At 36.7% G+C, this 21910-nt stretch overlaps 1 protein-coding gene across 1 annotated transcript in view; it reads left to right on the top strand.

The window, feature by feature from the left end:
- Positions 1-21910, top strand: part of Cpr76Bc (Cuticular protein 76Bc) — an 84215-nt gene that overhangs the window by 23965 nt on the left and 38340 nt on the right. The gene's annotated exons all lie outside the window — the stretch shown is intronic.

Below are 21910 nucleotides of genomic sequence, written 5' to 3'. Positions count from 1 at the left end.
AAAACAAAAATCGCACAGTGTCTCTGACTGACAACCATAACTGTTACTTGTCTCGCAAAACTTGTCAGGAATTTCGAATGGACTTTTTATTGTTCTAATTGCCAGTCAACAGTCTCAACTTAGAACTACAAAGAACGAAGATAAAAAATAAAAGGCTCAATTTTTCACCGTTACAATCCCACATTATGTCAATGTCTTGATCCGATTATGTCCGTTAACATGTTTTTGACATACAAATGACATATTTATTTATAGTCGTCGTCATATTTGAATTATATTCGGCATTTATGCAGAATAGATAGCTAAACGTACCAAGCAACGCTTAGATAAGCGGATGGATGAATGGATGGATTGGTAGTAGACAGGCGTTTGGCTGAATGGCAGGCGGGTTCTATAGACTACAACAGGCAATTGCGTACAGCGAACATTTGAATATATTAGAACTGTTGTTGTTGTTGCCGATATTTTTGTTTATTATGTAAATTGGTCTGTTAACAAATCTCACAGTTCATTTACACCTTTCAAATTTGAAATCTAGAAGAAAAAAACGCACTTTGAGAAAATTGATTGGTTTCGGGGGTTGGCATTTTCAATTCTAACAGGTTCTAAAGTTGTTGCTATTGTTGATTGAATATGGTTTACAGTACATTTAACAAAAATGCCAACAACATAGTTTTGAAATATTGTTGTTTTTTTGGTCCTCTTACAAAAATGGTTTTTCTTGTTTTCCTAGAATGCAGATTGACAGACATATCTGACAATTTCATGTTTGTTCTTATGTCCGTTTTCCAATATTTTATGCGTGTGCTGAATTTCAAATATATTTCATTTGTTGTTATTTCAAAATACATTTGAACAAAATTATATCGATTGAATATGAAAAAAAAAACAATTATAACAAGTAAGAACGGCTTTAAGTTCGGCCGGGCCAAACTCGTTATACCCTCCACCACGAGTGGTATTTAAGTAAAACGGAACAATTAATTTCCTTTCGTTTATGAAGAAGACTTAATTCCAAATTTCAGCAATTTCGGTAAAACAATGTCGTTAACCTTCAAGATACCGAAATTCGGGAGGTACCGTTCTGTGGGGGCTATATCAAAATGTCGATTTGAAGCGACAAATTTCTGGCGAAAAGTTTTTAGACTCAAAGAAGACTAAATACCAAATTTCCGATATTTCAGTAAGATTACTTACTTCCTTAGCTGGTCCATTACAAAACATTTGTTCCATAGACCGAACTAAGAAAAGATCTCCAATTCTTTCTGTTTAGTGCTTCGCTCATTCTTACCAGCCAACGCAATCGCTGCATCTCAATACGTTTAACTATATTGATGTCGTTGTATAGCAGATACAGCTCGTGGTTCATACGACGTCGATATTCACCGTCTAGGCAGATTGGTCCGTAGATCTTTCAAAGAATTTTTCTCTCAAACACGCCAAGCACTGCCTCATCTGCTTGGGCAAGTACCCAGGCTTCGGAAACATACATCAGCACGGGTAGTATCAGTGTTTTGTAAAGCGTAATTTTTGTTTGACGATTTGTGGCTTTGTTTTTGAAGTGCTTACTTAAGCCAAAGTAGCATCTGTTGGCCAATACAATTCTTCTTTTTATTTCACAACTGATGTCGTTTGTTGTGTTTACTGCGGTACCGAGGAATTATAGGAACCAACTTCAACAGTTGGTCAGATCTCAAGGAAGTTATTGCGCGTCGAACCATCAACTTAGTCTTCTGGATTTCAGTAAGATAATGTGGTTAAAACCTAAAAAATACCGTAAACCAAGAGGTATGCTTCTATGGGGGATATAGAAAGACGTGAGCCTATACTGATAATTCTTTTCTGAAACATTTTATAAGCCCATGAAAGACTAAATAACAAATTTCAGTCATTTCGGTGGGATATTGACGTCACATATTTCACAATTACGAAAATCGGGATGTACCTCCAACGAAGACTACATACCAAATTTCAGCCATTTCGGTGTGCTAATGAAGCTAAAACATTCAAATAAGGCGTGGACCTGTACCAACAAATTTTGAGGGGAAAGATGAATACCCCCACGAAGACTAAATACCAAGTTTCAGCAATTTCAATGGATTATTGTGGCCATAATCTTCAAATTACCGAAAATCTGAGGTACAGTTCTATGGGGCACTATGAAGGCGTGGACCTGTACCGACAAAATTCTGGGGGAAGGTTTCGTACCACCAACTAGGACTAAATACCAAGTTTCAGCCATTTCAATGGATTATTGTGGCCATAACTTTCAAAATCGGGTGGTACCGTTCTATGTGTGCTATATGACGGCGTGGACCCATACCAACAAAATTCTAGGGGGAAGACTAAGTACCAAATTTCAGCCATTTGGGTGTGATAATGAAGCTTAAACCTTCAAAATATTAAAGCGTAATTTTTGTTTGACGAGTTGTGGCTTTGTTTTTGAAGTGCTTTCTTAAGCCAAAGTAGCATCTGTTGGCCAATACAACTCTTCTTTTTATTTCACAACTGATGTCCATTGTTGTGTTTACTGCGGTTCCGAGGAATACCAAGTCTTTTACTACCTCAAAATTATAGCAACCAACTTCAACAATTGGTCAGATCTCAAAGAAGTCATTGTGCGTCCCATACGGGACAAGGGAGTCTTCTTTCATATCAATGAGTGCACACCGATTCATATTAGCCGCCAAAAATCTATAGGTAGATCCCGAAACCCACCATCTAAAAATTAATTCTACCGAGACCGGTTCTATGCACCGCCACCTCAACATTTATGTGTTTGTGTTCTGTCTTTTTCAATATGGGACCGATAATAATATAATGGATGTAAGTAAAGGGTATACTTTCGAGGCTGATGTGGTCTTAGCCGCATCCAAGACGTCGGAATACATCACCGCAGTCCACCAACAGCAACAAACGTAGCATCTTACACCACATGTTGTTGTTCAGCGCCCCGGCAATGCATCGCTTCTGTAAATCAATTGCATCGTTTTCCGGAACAAAGTCACTGAATTCGTTCACTCAATTGCAACGTTTTCCGAAACAAAGTCGCCGAATTTGTAGACTTTATGAACCGGGGAAAAAAAGCTAAAAATCATCACCTCTAGCTTGCAACGTTGTTATGGTTTCAGCGTTTTGCGAAAGGGTTGTACAAGAAGCGGAGGTGGAGGACCCACCCTTTATGCAACAGTCTGTCCAGTACAGACCTATTTCGCATGAACTTGACGTTAGTGATCCATACATGGAATGTATGACGGTAGCAGTAAAGTATGGGACTGCCGAAATAGAGGTGTTTAATACGTACATACCGCCGACGAATAGTTGTGCCATGAGTTATATGCCTGATATTAGTTCGCTTTTGGAGGCCTCTAACCGTCCGGTGCACAGTGGTTCCGCCCGTGGACAAAAATCGAAAAATTGATGGCGACAAATTTTATTGCGATTGAAATAAATATTATCTAAACATATCATATTTTTAACATCCAGCCTTATTTTTGTAAATTTACAGCGGTTATACGCCAAGTTAAATCGAAGAAGTTGTGATTTGTATGTGAGGCCTTAAAAACGAAAAATACATCCGCAAAGCATTCGTAGGTTATGAGTAAAATTATAAAAAATTGCAGAGGTAAATGTACAGTTTTCAAAATGAAACTTATAGGTGATGGCATTCACGCAGAGAAAAAAATATGATTGATCCAACAATATTCGAGAAGCAAAATATGTATTGTAAAGATATTGTTAAATTCCAAACGTAGTATTGTGATTCCAACAATTGGGTTTTGTTAAATCCAAAAATTGTTTTTGTCAACTGGACAATAGTTCTCTCTTTTCTTCGACAATTTTTTCTCTTCTCTCGCTATTCGATGCCGTGTTGAAAAAAACAATTATGGTGAGTTTTGTTTGTATGACATGATGCCTTTATCTTTGTTTTTGTGTGTATGTATACCAATACAAGAGTCTTCTGTTTTTATTTGTTTCTGTTTTGTTTCATTCTTCTATCTTCATTGTTCTTTGAGGTTTGGTGTTATACCGAAGTTTGTTATGGTGTTTAATTATTCCTTATGTTGTGGTGGGTGCTTGTGGCTTTTTGTTTGTCTTTGTTGTGAGCCAATGCAGCAAACCATGTATTGTGTTCATCAATGATTGCAATATTATACGCGACATTTATATCCAAGTTATGCGAAAAGTGTATATGAGAAGTATATACACTCAAATCAAAAATTTCTGGGCTGGTTTTCTGGGTTCACAATACTTTTTGTAAACAAAATTAGATTATGATAGTTCCTACAGTCGGTATTGTTAACGATTTTTACAATATTGCGGAAATTCGAAAGTTGTTTTTGTTTTCTATGGTTGGAACAAAAGATGGTATTTTTGGATTTGGATTACAATGTTTGAACAAAACAAATATATTTTTGGAACCAAAACAGATATTTTTGTTCCAACAAAAGCGAACAATATTTCTATCTGCGTGTTGGCAATGTTTTTACGAAAATGCCAATTCATAATTCGTTTTCTAACTTCATTAAAAATAAATTCTTAATAAATGACTTTTTCTGCTATTTTTAATATAATTACAATTAATTTATGTTGAGTTTTACTAATGTTGTGAGTATTTGTGAGTCTCGCTAAGTTATTTCTCTAATACCACTTCCGTAAAATCGTCAAAATTCCGAAAATCAGGAGGGACGTTTATATGGGATCTATACCTACACTTGGACATATACAGAACATTTTTGGCAAGGAGGTATTTTGCTCACTCAGAATTGAAAATGCAAAATTACAGTCAAATCGGTTGGAAAATGTGGGTGAAATCGTCAAAATTTTGAAAATCGGGAGGTACGTGTATATGGGGGCTATACCTAAACGTGGACCTACCTATATTGAATATTTTTTGAAAGGAGGTCGTTTATTCACTCAGAACTCAAAATGCAAAATAACATCCAAATCGGTTGGCTGATTTGGCCAAAATCGTCAAAATACCACAAATCGGGCGGTACCTTACTATGGGAGCTATATCCAATATGGACCTACATCCACTAAAAATGGTTCTTTTTGGCTTGTTATAAACCTACGTTTAAAATTTGGAGGCGGTAGGTCGATTAGAACTATTTTTGGCACTCTTTTCCATACCAGTGGGACCACTGTGCGGTGGGAAATTCAACCTCACGATGAGTTTTGGCATTCGATAAGCATAGTACAGAGCTGGCCGAAGTGATAGCTCCACATTTTGCACGGTGAACGTAGAAACTCTCAAGACTAGAAGAGACGATTGACACAGGTCACTAGACATCATTATTTGGTGTCTAGGCAACCCACTATTTCGTATAACTTAGATCACCCTCCTATCATCGTCACCGTTCTTCCATACTTCATAACCTCTGACAGCCATAATTTTCTGAAGTATGGATTGGAAAGGGTTCAGAGAATTTATGAATCATAGCTTTAAGGTGCAGCCCATTCCCTTAAGTCCTCGGGTAGTTAGTTTGGTAAATGCCCGCTGGTCGAATACCCAAAATTAGACGAAATTGCCCATCTGAGTCAACGCGTCTAGCAAATGAGCGTGATGAGCTTAGTAGTACAAACCCTGAAGGCCCAAGAGTTGGGAAACTTATTTTGTACAGCATATAGTAAAGGCCGTATTCGGAGAACACCGGCCATCCATTGCAGCAGAAGGACTTCAGCTTCCTAGGTAAGGACGTCTCAATTCGTATTGGGCTCGAATTGACAGCACGATACCCAACACATGTCACGGTGCTCTTGAACCGCCTTTAAATGAAAGGATCTTACACCTGGGAAGTTTTTGCGGACTCTGAAACTACAATGTTCATAGATGAGAAAAATCAAAAAAAAAAAAAAAAATGGCCGGAGCGCTTTTTAAATAAATCGGGATCAAAGTTCACATTTTAAGTTTTTTAGGTTTTCGCGATTTTGCTGGAAAACCGCGTGTCGTATCAAGATGGAACTAAATAAAATGTTGTAGCAGCAAAAATTCTCTACAACATTTGTAGGTTTTACCATTTTTGAGATACAGAAGTTCCAATTGGGATAATACACTGGCTGTATCGCCTCCTTATGAAACAATGTCATGTACGGTGCGTCTTAAGTAACTTTAAATAAAAACCGCTTACACCTAAAAAGTTTTTGCGGATTCAGAAACAGCAATGTTCATAGATGAGAAAATGCACCCTTTTTCACTCTAAAGGTTTATTTAAAATGCAATGCCAAAGGTTACTGTTACGAACACATTGTTCAACCGAATTCGATGTAATCCGGTACTGGTATTCCTATAGCATAGTAAAACTCCCCGAGAAAACTTGTCAATATTGGTCCATGATTTGCTATACTCCTTACATAATTTCTATCTCCATTTAATGTATATTAGTCCCGGGCCACACTAAGAGTAATTTCACGGAAATTTTGACATAAAAGTGAAGGAAAATGTAAAATAATACGATCTGTTTGTTTCATATGAATATTGCAAAAAAGCAAAATTGCAGAACACGTGAAACCGCGAAACCGTGTACAAACAAGAACAAAAACATTGTTCCACAACATCCCATACGGGACAAGGGAGACTTCTCTCATATCAATGAGTGCACCCCGATTCATATTTAGCTCAATGATATGGGACCTACTGTTTATCGCCGAGTCCGAACGGCGTGTCTTAAGACACCACTTGTGGAGAAGTTTTTCAAGGCTGAAATACTCAGGAAATGTCGCCAACGTTACTGAGGGGTATTTTGCCACCGTTGAAAAATGTTTGATGTTGCCTGGCCGGGGAATCGAACCACCGACCTTCTGCATGCAAGGCGGGCGTGCATACCATTGCATACGGTGGCACCCATTGCACCACTGTGGCACCCAAAAACCGTGTACACTAGTTTCTTGAAATTATTAGTTTTTCTCAAAAAAGGCAAAGTTTCATGTTAAAATTACATTGAAATTACTATAGTGCCCGGGACTAACATATATTTTCAAACGGAGTAAGCTTTAATAGTGAACTCAGAGTTTAGAACATCACATTATAAAGAAATGTGATATCGGTCCACTTTTGGCCACAGCCTCCATATAGGATTAAATCACAATTTTCTAAAGAATTTCTTGTAATAACGTATTTGTGGTTCTCAGTGCGGGAAAAATTGTCACGTTTTGGCTTGCTGCAACATTAGGCTGTCTTAAACAAAAAAAAATTTTATTAAAGTGTGTACCCCCAAATGCTTTTATTTTTCTTTTACGAATTTTCAGCGCGGTTCCAAGTTACCATGATAAAAGAAATCACTAATAGCACAAAAAAACATTTTATTGAACATACATACAAGAAAAGGAAATAAAATTACTTATAAATATTCCAAAAAAATTAAAGTCAGCACCTAAAACCCGTGTTAAACTTTGAAATCTACAGACCCTTGGCTTCAATTTGGTACTAGTGGCAATTCTTGCATATGCTTGGAAAGTAACTAAAACTTTAAGGAAATCCATACATCTATATTAAACATTTCCATTTTGTCCAATATTATAACCAAAATATTTGGCAACCCTTGCAATTTAAAGGAATTGTTATAAGAACAAAAACGAAGCGGGTGACGTAGGGGATGGAAGATACCAAGCAACGGTCCTGACCGGTTTTAACATGGCAAAGCCCAGGATTTATCTTGGTCTCTCTTTCATCCCAAGTGGACACTGACCTCCCCGTGGTGTCACCTGGGGAACTGCCTTTAACACCCGTTAAAGGTAGTGAGCTAACATGTGCCGCGCGTTCACCCATAAGAACGTTAAAAACTTGGGTTTGGGCGTCGGGTTAGTAACCCACCCCTAGAAAAAACAGCCTACTATGAAAAAACGAAAGAAAAGAAAAACAAACCCCTCTAAAGTTGACGAACACCGCAAACGTTTTAAGGACCATGATCTGCGAATCTGCACCTGGAATGTTCGCACCCTTTATAGAGAAGGTGCAGTCTTCGCATTGGCAGACGTACTTGAAAAGTACAAGACCGATATGACTGCCATACAGGAAATACGATGGATTGGGAAAGGCGTCGCAACAACACCTAAAGGTGACGCACTGTATCAGGGACGTACGCAGGATTTCATTTCGGGGGGGGCCCAACTTGACCAAAAATCATGAAAATTGAAAATGGTGTGTAGGGTTACACAAAGCTTTTTTAAGGTTTTGCTGTAGATTTTATATGAAATATTGACACAAAGTATAAAAATTCAATAGAGAAAGATCACAATATTTAGGATACAATTTTAACTTTTTACAGAGTATTAAATATAAGTTAAATATAAGATATTTAGAATTGAAATTGAATTGAAAGTTGCGCCCCGATTTCAGTATTTTGGACCTAGAGATTAAAAAATATAGGTCAACGTTATGGTATATCCCAGCATTTTAAAAGTACAGAGAATTGCCATTATTTCTGCTATCGCAAGATTTTCAGTATTTCAAAGCTCTTAATCTAATTTTTAGAATATCAGCTGTAATACAGATTTTGGGATTCCTTTTTGTGAAAGAGCCTTTCAGAAAGTGATTAAAATATATCCACGTATTAATCCAATCCCTACTTAACTATATTCGAGAGTAGAACGAATTGAGTTATACAGGAGTTATGGGGTATAGGGGTATAGGGGTATAGTTCGACCCGAACATAACGCCTCATTTTTTTAATTAAATATCGAAATACCCATACGACTTCTATAAATTAATTACCTTTAAAAAGAAGAATAACACAAATCTGCGAGCACAGATTGGTTTTCTATATCTAGCTATTGTGTCGATAACCTAAGAATAATCTATTCTTTAATGCCATAAAAACGCCAAATTTGATTAATTAAAAACTTAAGGAATTTAAAAACGGACGATACAGACTACGATTCATAGACTCCAAATCCTTTTCAGAGTACTGTTTGAGACTACAAAACTCATGTTTGGACTAAGCCACAGCATGGTCGATCAAATATCTCAGAAACCAATTGGCAAACTCTAGCTAAGTCGTGACAAAACAATATAAGTCGAAAATTTTCATGATTGTTGTTCCGGCTGCATTCTTTACTTTTGGTATAATGTTAAAGAACGCCTTAACTAACTTTAATTGAAAGGTGCTTACACTTGGGAAGTTTTTGCAGTTTCTGAAACTACAATGTTAATAGATGAGAAAAATCCTAAAACAAGAAAAAAATCGCTGGATGGATTTTTAAATAAATCTCGATCAAAGTTGACATATTTAGGTGTCTTTTAGGTTTCCACGGTTTTGCTTGGAAATTGCAAGTCCTATCGTAATGGGACTAAAAAATGTTGTAGCAGTGAAAATCCTCTTTAACATTTTCTTTAGTCCCATTTCAATAGGACTTATCGTGAAAACCTAAAATAACCCAAAAAATGTGAACTTTGATCGCGATTTATTTGAAAATTCCTCCGGCGATTTTTGTTTTTTTTTTCTCATCTATGAATAGTTACTGCGCCCACAAGCCATTTTAGTTGGTCTCCTTAGTATTTAGAGCTTTGAAGAATGGACTTTCCCCCACAAAATTTGATATCGCAGTAAACAAGACTACAAATGTCAAAAAAGTCCAAAGGCTCAGTCTTAAGCTGCACTTATGTTGAATTTTGAGAGGGACGTACATGAAGATGTTGGCCACACATATTCTCTTGGAACTTGTTAAAGAAAGAAAATTATTTGAAGAACTGGACCGATATAATCAATTTTGGGTTCGATATATTTCTGGAAGAAATACTGCAAATTTCAGATCGAATCGATTACTACCATTTTAGCGAAATTTTTTTCTTTGCGAGATCCAAAACTTTGACCAAATCGGTTGATCCGTTCGAAAGTTATCATGCGCTCCAGCCTGCCAGACAACTGAGATACAGACGGACGGGCTGTCCGTCCAAACATATCGCTCATTTACTCAAAGAGTGGCATAAATAAAAAAAAACGGGTTTTTTGAGTTAGCAATTTCTATTTTTTCTACGACTTTTATTTTATCTTGTGTCAAATTTTCATGTTGATATCTCTAAAACTCAACGAGTTACAGCTTGTTTTCTAGGAGTTTGTCATAAATCAACAAAAAGGTTTTTTGAGGTTATAAAGCACTAAAACAATTCGAATCATGCTTGATCTTGCACAGAAATTTAGCACGAATATCTGGCAAGATCTGTACAAAAGATGATTCCAATAGTTATTTTATTTTTTGTGTATTAACCTTTTTAAGTTGGGAAGTCAAATTTCATTCCGCAACTTAAAACGTGTTTTTCTCGAAACTTGATTTTTTGAAATATAAATGAGCGATATGTGCAATTATAGGGGAAAAAATGCAAGTGAGTATGCTACATATAGCAGATTTTAGCAGTTTTTGACGAACACAAATTCATTTTTCTTCATAATTTTCTCCTCTTGTTAAGCAACAAGTAAAAAAAATGTTGGTGAAGGCAGCGAAACAAATTTCTAATTGGCTTTCAATATATAGTCCACGAAGAACGCTTCATACATTTTGTCCAGTAGACATTTTTCATGCACTTCCATTGGCACAATACTGAATTATTTTGGATTCAGGATAAGTGTAAAGCCTCGAGATCTCAACATAGCTTGAATAAGACATAACAAATATGGAGCATATTCATTACGGAATTCGTATTTAATAGTGGAATGATGTGGCATGAAGACGTAATTCAGATTTCATTGGAAGTTTCTCCCAAACGGAGTATACAAACAAAGTTATATAAGTTTTCATTTGAAATCTCCTAACATAAAAAATGTTTATGACAAAGAAAAAATTTAATAATTGGTTACAGTTGCTTAATAATTTTGTTCGACCAAACCATTTCGGGGGGGGCCCGGGCCCCCCGTGCCCCCCCCCCCCTGCGTACGTCCCTGCACTGTATTATAGCTGCCATGACGTAAAGCATGAATTTGGTTGTGGATTCGTAGTTAGTTGGAGACTAAAACATCTTGTATCCAGCTTCACTCCAGTGAATGAAAGACTTGCTGCAATTCGGATAAAAGCTAAATTCTTCAACATCAGCTTTATTTGCGCTCATGCTCCCACTGAAGACAAGGACGAACAAACCAAAGATATACTTTACGAGCGCTTAGAAGAAACATATGACCGTTGCCCTGCCCATGACATTAAAATCATTCTAGGCGATTTTAATGCCAAAATTGGAAAGGAGAATATCTTTGGCCCAACAGTCGGGAAATTCAGTCTCCACAGCGAAACATCTGACAATGGTATGAGGCTGATAGACTTCGCAGCGCCAAAAACATGGTAGTTAGCAGTACCAGATTTAATCATTTCGATATTCATAAAGGCACCTGGCTGTCTCCAGATCAGAAAACAAGAAACCAAATTGATCATGTTGTGATAGATGGAAGACATTCATCGAGCGTGTTGGATGTACGATCGTTCCGAGGCGCAAACATTGATTCGGACCACTACCTTGTTGCAGCAAAAGTACGCATCCGCTTAAACGTAGCAAACAAAGTACGAACAGACACAACACGAAAGTTAGACATCGGTAAGCTGCAATCGCAACAGATAGCCACAGCATATTCCACTCAACTAGCCCAATTGCTTAATCAAAGCACTCCTCATCCCGATAACATATCAGCGCAATGGCAAAGCATTGCCCACTCCATGCAAACAGCCGCAAAATCCATACTTGGATACTAGAGACCTCCACCAAGGAATCCATGGTATGATGAGGAGTGTCGTGCTGCCAACGGAGAGAAAAATGCGGCATATAGGGCTACTTTACAATCCGTAGCAACGCGTAGCGCACGAGAGAGATACAGGGAGAAAAGGAGAGAGGAGAAACGTCTTTTCCGCAGGAAAAAGAGAGAGATGGAAAAGCGGGAGTGTGAAAAAATCGAGATGTACAGGAGCCAGAATGAAGTCCGAAAATTCTACCAAAGAGTCAAGCATCAAACTGATGGCTTTGGTACAGGCACATCGTCCTGTAGAGACCAGCAAGGTAATTTGGTAACTGATACAGATAGTGTACTCAGGATATAGAAAGAACATTTTTCAAATCTGTTGAAATCCAATAGCAGCGAAGACGACGAAGATACCAGAAGATGGTATTGAATGTATACCGCCCAGCCAAGATGAGTTAAAGACAGCAATAAATCGGCTGAAGAATAATAAGGCAGCAGGGGCCGATGGCTTACCAGCCGAGCTGTTCAAAACCGGAGGCGACACGCTGATAAGGTGTATTCATCAGCTAGTTAGCACCATCTGGCAGGAAGAACGAGTACCCGACGATTGGAACCTGAGTATCCTGTGCCCCGTCCACAAGAAGGGAGATAAGACTGTATGCTCTAACTATAGTGGCATAAGTCTACTCCCTATTGCCTACAAGATCGTGTCAGGGATATTGTGCGAACGACTAAAGCCTATGGTCAACGAGATAATTGGACCATACCAATGCGGCTTTAGACCTGGCAAGTCCACCATTGACCAGATATTTACCCTGCGGCAAATCCTGGAGAAGACCCAAGAGATGCAGATCGACACCTACCACCTTTTTGTCGATTATAAAGCAGCCTTCGACAGCCCACTGCGTTCCAAGGTATTCCAAGCCATGTCTGAATTTGGTATCCCCGCAAAGCTCACCCGGCTTTGTAAAATGACTTTAACTGACACGAGGTCCTCAGTTAAAATAGGAAAGAACCTCTCCGAAGAGTTTTGTACCAAAAGAGGTTTCAGACAAGGAGACAGCCTTTCGTGTGACCTCTTCAACATCCTGCTAGAAAAGGTTATACGAGAGGCAAACGTCAAAAGAAGTGGCACAATCTACACCAATAGTCACATGTTACTTGCTTATGCTGATGATATAGACATCATGGGCCGATCAGTAAAAGAAGTAACTGATACCTTTATAAAGGTCGAAGGAGAATCTGCTAAGGTGGGTCTGGCGGTAAACGGTGAGAAGACCAAGTTGATGGTGTCGACGCGCAATGCGTCCATTGAGATCGGACCAACTGTTGAAGTTTGTTCCTATAATTTTGAGGTAGTAAAAGACTTCGTATACCTCGGCACCTCCGTAAACACAACAAACGACATCAGTTGTGAAATAAAAAGAAGAATTGTATTGGCCAACAGATGTTACTTTGGTTTAAGTAAGCAGTTTAAAAACAAAGCCACATCTCGTGAAACAAAAATAACGCTCTACAAAACACTGATACTACCCGCGCTGATGTATGGCTCCGAAGCCTGGGTACTTGCGCAAGCAGACATGGCAGTGCTTGGTGTGTTTGAGAGAAAAATTCTTCGAAAGATCTACGGACCAATCTGCGTTGACGGTGAATATCGACGTCGCATGAACCACGAGCTGTATCTGCTATACAACGACATCATTATAGTTAAACGTATCGAGATGCAGCGATTGCGTTGGCTAGGCCATATCATAAGAATGAGCGATGATGAACCCGCTAAAAAGGCGTATGAATACATGCCACATGGCGGTGCACGCAGAATTGGCAGGCCAAGGAATAGATGGCGCAAACAAGTGGATGATGAGATGAAAAGGCGCGGTATTCCAGAGTGCAAAGAAACAAAAAGAGAGGAATGGAGATCTCTTCTTAGTTCGGCCTATAGAACAAATGTTCTGTAATGGGCCAGCTAAGTAAGTAAGTACAAAAACGAAGCTTAGGCAATCTACTAAATGTTTCAACTTAAGTAAGGCGTGAATAATAGCCCTTGATTTCAGAAACTCGCTTTTAATATAACTATTTTTTCTCATTTTTAAATACAGTTTTTTCCAAAATTGGTCATGTTTGTAAGGCCTTTCTCCTAAAAAACCGCGAAAAATGGGAACAAAGTTGAGTTTTCGAAAAACTTGGAATGTTTAGAAGCGATTGGTATCTTCAAAATCTTAAAATGATGACATGAATTTTTTGATTTTTGTCCTTGGGTGCATCCACTGTGCAACCCCTGGAGACATTCATTTTGGTATTCGTAATGGTCTACTGCCATTATTTCTATATGTCTAAACAAAAACTTCATGTCAACAGTTTTAAATTTCCTCTCCGGCCCTATTCTGAAGCCTCATCGAAAGAACCAGACAGACCAATTGGCTTCTTACAAATTGTATGCCATGTGTTTGTTTATATGTACATGCGATGACTTTGAGACATTTGTTGCCCAAATTGTTACCAAAAGAGGAGTATGACACCATGAACAAATTTTTACTTGATCTTGATCCAGTTTTCGGCTACCATAAAACATATTCTTTAAATGTTTAATTTTTTTATTACTACTTGGTTGATTAGTCACTCGATTACCTACAAATGAACGCTTTAAACCTTTTATGGCAGCGTGGACGCCTTGTATGAACACCACAAATCAAATCCTTGATCTTAACTGAGGAGAATAAGAAACTAAAAGTGAACAAGAAAAGAAAAAACAACTTCATTTTTTGGACAATCAGCTATGAAGTTGTCAATGACTACCACAACGTGGTTGGAGATTTTAAACTCAGATCAGAATTATAGGAAAATCAAAAAAAAAAAAAATACAAAAAAACCTTATGTTGTCTATAAAAGCTGCTGTTCATTACATTCACCATATGTAGCGGTGCAGCAGTCAGTATTGGGCGAGTTTACACATTTTTTCTTTTTTTGTTTCGAAAATAGAATTGAAAATTGTCATTTGTATTGTTTGTTACGCACAACCACTTTTTGTTTGTGGCAGGTTGGTTGCTTGATTACTGATTTCTCTGATTGTTGTTCACTTCTTCGGGGGGCTTCGGTGACAAAACTTCACTGGTTTGTTGTTGGCCAAAAAGCAAAAAAATTTGGTTTGGAATCATGGCACGGCATGTCTCCGACCACTTGTTGTTGTTAATTGAACAATCTTGTGATTTTCCATAAATAACTACTACACATCAGATAGATTTTGTGGAATGTTTTTGTTGTTGCGTTTAACTGCGTGTCTAGGAGCTGCAAGTGTCCAAGTCTGTGGACAAGATTTTCAATTAGTTTGTCCATATGTAATTGTTTTATTTTTTCCTTTATCCTAAGCTTGTTGTTTGAATAGAATTAAGCACACAGAGTAAGCAGACAGGGGGACAGGGGAACTAAAGAAGTCAAACTTGTCGTATTTCGATCCGAAATTGGCCATTGTAAGGTTAAAAATTATAGCAAAGCTGCGCTTGCGTATGTTTTGACGGTGATTTTATGTTTTACACGTTTATGCGGCTAATTTATACGCCCATCTGCTGTAACAGCATACAATTCACGTTTTTTTTTTGTTATTTGTGCCACGGTAGCTTTAATTTTAAGCCATGAATTTCAAACTAATTCTAATTCTTTTCAGTTTTTGTTTGAACATAAAAAATATTTCAAATATTTATTACTCAATAAATACGATTACGATTAATACGATTAGTTGAAGTATTTTCCTTTTACTTCACATTTATTGTCAATTATATTTCATAGGATATCAGTCATTAACTCATCACTAAGCTCTTTTATACGAGTATATTAAGATGTACGAGTATGTAATATTTCTACAATAATATTATTGGATTATATTTCTTGTACCAGCCTCACATTAATAAAAAAAAATTGTTTAACTGCAGTTTAATGACACCTTGTGATTTTGATTACATCGATATACGAATATATTTTTTTTTTTCGTGGGGAAGTTCATGCTTAATGAACTTAAAAGCTGGTTAGGACTGGTACTGGACTGATCCCCAAAATAGATTCAATTGAGTTTAAAGACAAGTCTCGTATTGAATGTGGTTGTGATCGAGGATACAACATTATATTTTTTTGCTAGGGAAACCTAATGCTTCGTGATATCGGGCCCGAAATTTTCAAATGTTTAAGGCCATTCCTTTATACACCTATCCCATCAAATTTTTTTGTGGTGTTAATGGTCTTTATTACAATGCTCTCCGCCATAAGATGGAGGGCATAATTAACATTGACATTCCGTTTGTAACACATCAAAATATTCGTCGGAGACCCTATAAAGTATATACAGAGGTGACCAGTTCATCTGCAACAAATATGCACGTTTTAAAAAAATGTATTTTAAATACATTGTGAGTATTTTTTTGAGTTATGTTTTATTAACCACATTCTGACACTGCAGTGTGATAAAAGACAAAAAAAGAGAAGATACGTGTATCGCCGCTTTTCCCTATCTCATCAATTTTTGCGGTTATAGGCATCCAAAGCTTTAAGGCTTTGATGTCAAAAGGGATCATTTTGGCAGGATCATATCTTCCAAACCGTTATAGAATTTGATTTACTCTCAGAGGCAAAGTTGTAGCTCTTGTCTTGAAGAACAAAAATTGTGGGCACACAAAATCCATCAAACTTCATCTCCAAGGTTAAAACCGCCAAGGTAAATTTTTTTTATTTTTTATCGGGTTGTGATCTACAGATATGAAACCGATCACAATTGAAGCAAGCAATCACCTACAAAAATGTACTTTAGATCTCAATAAACAGCTTTCTAGAGCATTCGAACGCTGTAGAAACTGTTATTAAAGGTCAAAATAGGAAAACAAAAGTGACTTTTATCTAATTTGCTCGGATTATCGTCCAGAGACACAGACATAATGTATCAATGATATTGGTAAACAACTTTCTGGTAAATATGAACTGTCAGTAAAAGGTTCTCAAAGGTCAAAATAGTAAAACAAGTCGGTCAAAATAGACATTGAAATAGCAAAAATTCCCACAATGCTGAATTTTGGTGGAGAGCTAGGGTTTGCCATTAGAAGCAACGTCCTAAAAGTCCCCATCGATCCCACGTGTGCAAAACAAAATATTCGGGGTCAAAGGTCAAAATTTAAGGGTTTTTAGGTTTATGGATTTATTTTTTGAAAACGGTTGATCTAATCAAAAAGTGACTAAAGTAAATATTGTAGACAGAAAAATTATCTACAAGTTTGACCCTTATAATTTTTTTCTTAGAAGGAACCATTCTTGAGATATAGCTGTTCTAAGAAACAAATGATTTTTATGCACTTATAAGGGAAATATGCACATATTTTCAAAGAACCGGCTAACATAAGCGAAGTAATCGGGTCTGCCCCCCCAAAAAATATATATTTTCTTGAAGAGCGAAATTATAGCTATCTTCTAAAAAAAATTCCAACAAATTCGGAGTGTGTTTGGTAGAGTTATTCAATGTTAGAGTCGTTTTATGCAAAAATAGCCCATTTAACCCACATGTATAATCGAAAGCCCAACGGGAACGACCCCAACGAAAACTCTCCGATTTTTTTCAAATCTTGTCCTAAGGTCGGGTTTGTTGCGCTGATTACGGAAATGTATATTTTTCAACGGTTGCGGATCCGGTTCGCCGGTTATTAGACCCGAAAGGCCAAATTTAAAAACCGGATTAGACCCGGTTCTACTGAACCGATTACTGCAAAGTGGACATCGTTTGAAAGCTTACGGAAGTATCCAACACATAGTGTCGTTACTTTAAACGGTTCGCCTCATAATATACTTACGCGGCTAATTTTTTATTTGACCTTTAGATCGAGATATCTCGAAAATGGTATGTCTTTTTTAAGAATCATAAAGACCACTCTTGTAGACAATTATTGATTCTACAACTTCTACTTTAGCGAGCTTTTGCTTAGTATTACCGTTTTGGAGAAAAATTAAAAAAAACTGAATAATGCCTCCAAAAATGACCTTTGACCCCGAATAACTTGTTTTGCACACATGTGATCGATGGGGACTTTTAGAAAGTTGCTTCTAATGGCCAACCCTAGCTCTCCACCAAAATTCAGCTTTGTGGGAATTTTTGCTATTTCCCCCTTATACGCATGTCTATTTTGACCGGACTAAAACACCTTAGAAAATATTCGATTTTGTTTGTTTTGTTTATTGTTGAAGATTCAATCTCAGTTGATTGCTTAAGTTGGAGTATTCCCCCATTGACTCAACTTCATTTATTACCCCCTATTACAGAGGGTAATAAACTGACATCGTTGCAAAATTTTATTGATCGCTAACAATACCATGATTTCATCCCGGCGAAGAGAATTATCAATTCGTGCTGACATGTTGCAGAATATTTTGATTTTGCTGTTTCTTTGGAAAAGCCGAAAAGTAAGTGTGATTCTCATTCATATGGGAATACTAGACGGTTTTTCGCTAAAAAGGCATCATTTCAAAAACTGAGAAGGCAATTGATAATTCTCTTCGCCGGGATGAAATCATGATATTGGTAGCGATCAGTAAAATTTTGCAACACTGTCAGTTCGTTTTGAAAAACATTACTCTCTGTAATAGAGGGTAATAAATGAAGTTGAGCCAATGGAGGAATACTCCAACTCAAGCAATCAATATTCGATTTTTATGATTTTTTCTTCGATTCTGGTCCATAGGTACCAAACCGTTCAAAATTTACGAATAGAGTCAACTACAAAAATTTACCTAAGATATCAGTAAACTACTTTCTAGAACAAATGAGCTTTCTAGGGACGGTTCTTCAAGCTCAAAGTTCGATTATATTCGATTATATTCTTTCCTGTTCAGATCCGTAAATACAATACCTTTAAAATTTTCTTGAATTTTGAAGAGTTTGTTATTTACACACCTGAGTAGGGGAAAACGTAAACTATAATTGATTTGTTAGTGAATTTCAGATTAAAACGTTATTCCAAGAAAGTAATTTTTTGAAATTTTAGGTACATTTTTGTAGTCGACTCTATTCTTAAATTTTGAACGTTTTGGTATCTATGGACAATAATCGGAGAAAAAAGTATAAAACTCGAATATTTTCTAATGTGTTTTGCTATTTTGAACTTTAAGAACCTTTCACAGACAGATCGTATGTTTCAGAAAGTTGTTTACTGATATTTTTGCTACATTATTGTACTTGATTGTTTTCTTGAATATTGAACGGTTTAGTATCTGTCTGCCAGAACCAGTAAAAACAGGATACAAATCACACTTGCTTTGCTATTTTGACCTTTAAGAACCGTTTATACAGAGTTCGTGTGTTCTAAAAAGTTGTTTATTGAGATCTAAGTTATATTTTTGTGTTTGGTTGTTTGCTTCAAATTTGATCGGTTTGATATCCGTAAACCAAAACCCGTGAAAAAAAAAACGATTATGACCTAGAATATGAAGTTTTATGGAGTTTATGTGTTCACAATTGTTGTTTTTTTAGATGTGCTACAACTTTGCCTAAAAAACTTACCCCTTTTGGCATCAAAGCCTCAAGCTTTTGAAGGTCTATAGCCGCGAAAGTTGATGATAAAGGAAAACAAGTAAGAACGGCTTTAAGTTCGGCCGGGCCGAACTTGTTATACCCTCCACCAGGAGTGGTATTAAAGTAAAATGGAACAACTAGTTTCCAAATTTCAACAATTTCGGTAAAACAATATCGCTAACCTTCAAAATACGGAAATTCGGGAGGTACCGATCTATATGGGCTTTACTAAGGCGTGGACTTGTACCGACAAATTTCTGGGGGAAAGTTTCGTACCCCCATCGAAGCATAAATACCAATTCAATTCAATTCAAATTTTATTGAGTCTTTTCCTTTTTAACATATGCATGTACTATTTTGAACATTGTTTCAGTGGGTCCTTAAAACTATAGCGTTTGGTTTTAATGTCATATGTGTTATGTTCAGCACCATGCTTTTCCATATAATGTTGATTGTGTTAAAAACTAAATTTAATATATGTTCCCGTGTTTGCTCCCGACACTACAATTTTTGAGAGCATGTCTCGTTTGGATTTATCTTACAACTAAATTTAACCTAAACCTAACCTAACTTAAACTAAGCAGATAAACTGTAATAACGATAGACATGTGCTTTAGGCTATAAAACACATTTCTATCGAGAAAACTTTTTATCTGCTCCGTTACCTAGCCCCTGTGCTTACCAGGAGAGGTGCTGATATAGAAATCTGGACACTCAATAGAATCCAAGGCCATAGCGAAATCAATACCAAGTGGGGAAACATAATTTGTGTTTTCCCAATCGAATTGATTTTGTTCTTCAACAACTCTTTGCATAAGTGAGTTAGAATGCATATAAAGTCTATTTGCATAATTCTTAATTAGTTGCATGGCATAGACTGATATTGGGGTAACATGGGCTGCCTCATAAATATACTGATTTGAGAAACGCTTGTTATACGCTTGAAAAATTTTTCCCACACAGAGTCGTAGTATTTTCCTTTCCAGTATTCCGAACTCTTTCATTACCGTTGGTGATATCGAAAACCATATGGGTAAGGCATAGACCAGAACGGGTCTAATAGAAGTTTTGTATAGCAATAACTTTGTTTTTTCAGGTAATACCCTGCTATTAAGGAGTCTTCCAAGTGACCCCTTAATACCATATGCCTTCCCCAAATTGCACCGTGCATTTTGGTTAAACTTAAACAATTTGGTTAACCAAACTCCCAAATATTTGAATCTGTCTTTAAATGGTATTTCCACACCATTCAGAGACAGTCTCAAAGACTTACTTTCAGGAACTACCCATCTCTTGCATTTTCCGGAAGCGTTTCTCAAACACATAGCCTCGCTCTTGGAAGTATTTATCTTTATGCCCCAATCAGTATAAAAAGCATTAACCGTTCTTAAGTGACAGGATACAATAGCTAACGCTTCACTTGGAGATTCCGCGTGTGCATACAAAAGACAGTCGTCAGCGTACAACACACCCAATGAATTTTGATGCGTATGAGGAAAGTCGTGCATGTAAATATTAAACAGGTGTGGCGATAAAATAGACCCCTGGGGAACCCCACAGCATACACTATTCGTATCAGATATCTTATTTCCAAGCTGAATGTAAAACTTCCTATCAGTGAAAAAGCTTCTGAACATTTTTACTATATGCGGTTCAAAGCCTAAACGAGCCATTTTATACACAATGCCATCGTGATAAGTCCTATCGAATGCTTTCTCAACATCCAGCGAGATTGCAACCGTGCATTTTCTTTCTCTCAAATTAGAAATTATATCATTATTAAATTTTGTTAACGCATCCACCGTCGAATGTCCCTTTTTAAAGCCGAATTGAAATTCTGAAATATAGTCGTTTGGTAAACCTGCATCCATTTTATCCCGCAAAATTTTTTCAAATAACTTGCCCAAATTTGAAAGCAATGAAATTGGTCTCAAATTGTTAATATCTGTTGAATTTTTTTCTTTTTGATGAGAAGAATCTTTCCTATCTTCCAGAATTTAGGAAAATATGAATTGTTTAAACAATTATTAAATATAACAACTATGTAATGTATTGCCTTTAATGGAAACTTTCGTATTAGAAAATTAGAAATATCGTCCAAACCACATGACTTTTTATTATTTAGCCCTGACACTGTTAGACGAAGGGCTTCCACAGTTGTAAATCTGCTGTCGAGTTCGTTATTAAACGAAGTAGACTCGGCATTGAATTGAATTATGTGATTGGGAACATCGGTCAAATAATCACTTATTGAATTCTCTATATGAGACAAATCTCTATTTGGAGGCGGCCCATTATAAATTTGAGAAAAATGATCTTTCAATATATTCACTTTTTCATTATCATTTATAACGGTCACACCATTTACAGATAAATCGTTGTCTTCTGACTTCCTCCCCTTTCCTATTAATCCGTAAATTTGCCTATATGCGTTTGGATCAGGCTTAATATTTCGAAGTTTATCGTCAAACATTTGTGCCTGTTCTATTTCTACCTTTTCTTTGATTATAATTTTGAGTAGTTGAATTTGCTTTGACAATAATAAATACTGTGGATTTTGTCTATTCATATTTCTGTGAAATAATCGTTTCAGTTCCTTTTGCCACTCGTGTTTTAATTTATAAAGATTTTCAACATCCCTAGATACCTTATATTTCCGATTCTTCATTTGTATTCTTTTTGAATGCAGTGAAGACACAAAATTTACTGTAGCAGT

This window comes from Musca autumnalis, unplaced genomic scaffold, assembly GCF_047663935.1.
Source record: "Musca autumnalis isolate F117 unplaced genomic scaffold, ASM4766393v1 scaffold_4, whole genome shotgun sequence".
Classification (NCBI taxonomy): Eukaryota; Metazoa; Arthropoda; class Insecta; order Diptera; family Muscidae; genus Musca; species Musca autumnalis.
This window is presented reverse-complemented; position numbering and strand designations above follow the sequence as displayed.